This window comes from Magallana gigas, chromosome 4 (assembly GCF_963853765.1).
Source record: "Magallana gigas chromosome 4, xbMagGiga1.1, whole genome shotgun sequence".
Lineage (NCBI taxonomy): Eukaryota > Metazoa > Mollusca > Bivalvia > Ostreida > Ostreidae > Magallana > Magallana gigas.
The window spans coordinates 40,236,352-40,241,527 of NC_088856.1; the positions used below are offsets into that span (position 1 = coordinate 40,236,352).

A 5,176-nucleotide genomic window follows, 5' to 3' on the forward strand; every position below is an offset into this window, starting at 1 on the left:
TGTTTTTATTTTTCGTCATTTTAAGTTTTAATAAACATATGTTCCATTGCCGATGACCATAATGATTGCAAAATCAAAATATATTGAATATATGAATATTTATTTTAAAAATATTGATAGATATGTCTCTCTTTGCGTCATATACATAGAATAATTGCTAAAAAATAAATGTAGGCAGATTTAAAATTAATTCATTCTTTATCATAGAGGAATACTACAAATTCATATCATGGATTCAAGTTTATAATAACTATATATAAATATAATTACCGTTAGTGCTTGCGCGCAGGTGGATTGAGTTGGTGAACTCTTTATTTGTTCTTCTATTGGTAGTTATCCTCATTGGTTAATATAATATAATCGAATCAAATCATTTCTTATGTTATATGACCCGATAAATTTTTTTATTGCTTCACTGTGTTTTCGACGATAGTTTGTGTATACCAACACCTCGCACAAGGTATAATTTATTGTTAGTATTAACTTAAATAATCTATTCTTTCTTGCTTCATTCTAAAGTTTAATTGTAATTCTAAACCATAATGCTAAACTATAATGAGTTTTTTTGCGTATAATATAATATATATTTACATGTGCTTATATTAATCTACAGAATCACCTTTTTGTCCATATTAAATCCATCAACAGAGAACCATGGTCAGAGCAATGAGGAGAGTGAGCAGTTCACAGGTTCAGAGGGTCACTGTTGGTACAAGATACACCCAGCAAAGAACTACAACACAGACGATAAGACGCAGAACAACAAGACCCCGTGGTGGAAATAATTTGAGGAATACAATAGAGTGAGTATTATAAAAAACGCTTATTTTTTTGCAATTAAAAGAAAGCATACTATAAAAAACTTCAGTGATTTAATTAAAAGTATTGGATAATGTTATCCTGTGTTTTGCTAAAATTCATAGTAATAAATTCTCTCGAAAGTCTTATTTTAATGTATTGCATGCGGAACATCGTAATTATAATACATGACTTCTGTATACTTTGCCATAATACTATTGATTACTTCATTTTATTTTTTCTGTAGAATTACTTTTGGTTTGACAAGGAGTACTCGCAGGAGATATCTCTTATAAGTGCAACTTGGTTGCATAGACAGCTAATCCGATGAATGCCGGTGAGAAGAATGTATGACCGGACAATCTTTAGCTGTTTTGGAAACCGTGTAATTCATATAATGATGTATTGATTTTATTACTTTTAATAAAATTAGATGAATACATATTAAAAGTTTTGGTCATTTTGATCTAGGAATAATAGGGTGCATAATGAAATAATGGTTCTCAAGAAGTATAATTTAGATGATGATTTTAATATAATATCATCTAGTCAGTTAAGGCCATACAGTGTATGTTTATTAATATTAGAACATTGATCTATATGGGAGATGATTTTACAAATCTTTGTATAGCGGTATCTAAGATGTCAAAGGTGTTTTCCTGGTGACAGCAATTCATTGACCCTACTATCGTGGAATTTGAACGGTTAAAGGACACAGTTGTTCTTACATGTACCCGAATAAACAACAGACATTTGATTCTTTTCAATTAAGGTCATAGAGTAAATAGAAGCTGCAAAAAGTGTTGTTACATGAGTGAGGCATAAATCAAACAAATATATTAAAAATGAGAAATTAAGCAAGAGAGCATGTTCATAAGGCAATTATCAACATTATCAATGTTCATGTGATTATAAAAACAAAAAAGTCCGTAAACATTGAAGGTTAGATAAATTTTCTTATTTTTCTTCCATTAAAACTGAATACTGCACAAAATATATTTTTTGCGATTTACCCGAGATAAACTGGTTCGCGGCTACTTTCTTGCACGCGATTAAAAGTTGGTCTACAGTGGAAGATAGATGATAGATAGATAGATAGATAGATAGATAGATAGATAGATAGATAGATAGATAGATAGATAGATAGATAGATAGATAGATAGATAGATAGATAATTTGCCTTGACAATTATTCTCTGTAAAGATTTTTTGCAAAACCTTTATATTGTTTGAATTTAAAGATACGATGTTTCATTAATGCTTACGTATTTATCAAAAATGCATTATAAATTTGGTTACGGTATTGATGACCAGTTGATTTTAAAAAAAAAATTGTAATAAACAATTTTAAAAATAGAAATACTATTTTCGTTCTACTCAAAAATAAATCTGAAAAAGAAAAAAAAATCAATACTAGGTATGACAATAGAATGCAAACTAACCGCAGTGGTATATTTTAAAAGGCTTCCTCAAAAAGAGGAAGCAGTCGACAAATAAGGGAAAAAACCGATCCCACAAAAATAAAATGCCCAAAATCGAACGATGTTACTTAAAAAATTCACAAAGATATAATAACCGAAACCGAAACAATTAAGGTACTAAAACAAACACAAAGAAATAAAATAAAATACCCGAAACCGAAACAATGTACTTAAATACCCGAAACCGAAACAAGGTACTTAAAAAATCACCAAAAAAAATTAACCGAAACCGAAACAAGGTTCTTAAAAAAAAATAACAGCATACACACCGATGCAACGCACATATACAAGTCTCCGACATTGTATGATACTGTCTTGGTACAGAAACTACCAGCCGTGGGCATACTTATAACATAAAAACTTCAATATGTACGAGCATTTGTTAATTTATTGATTGATTATAGTTTTTGTTCTTTTATTTTTTTATTTTTCTCTGAAAATATTTAACTTTTACATCACAGATGTATTAAAATCATACATACTTGAAACAAATAACGATAGATAGATAGATAGATAGATAGATAGATAGATAGATAGATAGATAGATAGATAGATACTGTAAACCATTTGCGCGCACCGGACCCAGAAACATCAACAAAGGAACTTGGAATGTCAGAACCATGTATGAGGCAGGGAAAACTGCACACATTGCAGCAGAGATTAAAAAATATAATCTGACACTGCTCGGCATAAGTGAGACAAGATGGATTCAATCAGGACAGTGCAGACCAGCTACTGGTGAACTACTCCTCTATTCTGGACATGAAGAAGAAGACTCTGCACAAACACACACAAGGAGTATGCGAGAATGCGGCCGACAAACAACTTGAAAGAATCGAGAAAAAAAACAGCAGACACGAACATCAAAGAAAAGGCCGTCACACTGTCAAGATTTATACAACGAATTACTAATTAAAAAGTTAAAAATCACCATTACTCGCCAGGTCAGTCTTGCGATAATTCTACAGACGGTGCTTTTCAGATGGAGGCTGTATGACAAAATTATGTTCATGTGTTAATTGTGTCCATAGTCTGAACGAGAGAGAGAGAGACAGAGAGAGAAAGAGCGTTTAGGCGTAATTTTACGTAATTTTTATCTCTGTCTCTCTCATAATAAGAGAATATCTGGATCGACGACAATCATTAATCAACAAACCTTTTGTAAGATAGAAAAGGGAGGGGTTGTACGGTTAGACAAAGTAGTTTGCAATTTAGAGGATATATTTTGTCTTAAACAGGTGAGGGTTTGAAAATCACCACACACAGGAAATAATATCGACTTATCTTAATATACACAAGAGTAATTCAGGTTGTATGCATTTAATAACACATACAGTTTCCCATGTTTTGTGATGTACAATAATTTCCTCCTTCCTTTTTTGGTAAAAAATTAACACCTTTAAGTGGTAATATAATAAGCTTGTAAGGTTAAAAAAGAGAACAACACTTAACAGTTATCGTGAAGGGGGCTATTATCTTAATAGTATTTACCTAACTCTGGTGTCAACCTAAAATACATAATCCTCGCGCAATAAAATTAAACTGCTTCGCGAATATCTATCATGATAAGTGGTAAGCGCGCTGTTTTTCCTTAAATAAAAAAAATCATATATTGTCATTAGTTTAATTTTCTCCGAAATTGATACTTTCAGTACTTTGATTTCGAATCTATTACGACTCGACTACGATGTCTGCTCGACAATGTTCAATGTTTGTGCGATACCATGCCGAGTTGTGGCGATTCATGTACGAATTTCGGCGATTAAGTAACGGACGCTTTGAGATCTTCCTAGGAGCAGGTACATGTAAGTTGGAAGACGATTTTTATACGATACCCCTACGAATGAGTACGAAATTGTACGATTGATACACGATATTACCACGAATAAACACAAGTTTTACAATTATATATCTGGCGTGTTAATTTATAAAGTGATTATAAAACAAATTAATGATTGCCTTTTTGCATAGAACTACATTCCCATTCACTCGGAGGACTCTCGGGAAAGACTCGAGAAACAATCGCATGAACTCGAAGAATACTCGGGGTATATCGAAGGATATTCGTAGCATCGTAAGTACTAAGAAGTTTCGCGAGTTTCCTAAGAATGTAGAAGGAGTTTTTAAAAAAAACTGCAATCTACACTCATTGTAACAATTTAATCAATATTTCGACGAGGAACGCCATTTATAAAAAAAAATACTGTATGTATTGGTATTCATTACTTGGTTTTTTTAAACTGAAGTTGAGAATAAGCATTTTTTTAATTATAGCAGCATGTTGGCTTTAACCGGCAGAACAATTGCTAAAAGATAATTAATCATTGAAAGCTTTTATGGTTTAAAAGGAAGAACTAGAAGGAACAAATCATCCTGAAATCACTCCAATTGTATGATGAATGTATTCAATGAAGATCAGATCGAACAAATCAATCTTGCTGATGTTGTTGTTTTCTTTTTAAAAACAAATAAATATAAGAATGCAATAGAAATGGAAAAATATCTTTAAATAGTAGCCTGTTTTTTTTTTGTTTTTTAAGTGGCGTTTCAAAAATGGCAATTCCTCGTGAGATCGAATCAAATTCAATGTAAAAGAAAAAAAATCCACGAAGTATTTTTTGGTAGAGTCAGGTATCTACTAGCTCTGGCTAGTGTATTTATCATTTAGCTCGCGATCGGTAGAGTGCTAGACGTGCATGCCAGAGGACTCGGGTTCAAACTCCAGGCAGCAGAGACAATATTTTAGACAATTTAGTTCGCAATAGAATCGGATTTTTGAGTAATTTTTTAGTTTGTCAGATAGTTGTCAAAATGGTTATTAACCAAAAAAAATGATGTATTAATAATTATTATGAATGACAGATTATTATGTTAAGGAACAATAACAATTCAGATATA

General features: G+C 31.6%; 1 long non-coding RNA gene across 1 annotated transcript; it reads left to right on the forward strand.

Annotated features, from left to right (window-relative positions):
• The first annotated feature begins 354 nt into the window (after nucleotides 1-354).
• On the forward strand, nucleotides 355-1,248 carry LOC105344395 (uncharacterized). The gene is made up of 3 exons (XR_902870.4): nucleotides 355-460; nucleotides 614-803; nucleotides 1,046-1,248. It is a non-coding gene; the product is annotated as an uncharacterized lncRNA (long non-coding RNA).
• Nucleotides 1,249-5,176: the final 3,928 nt, after the last annotated feature.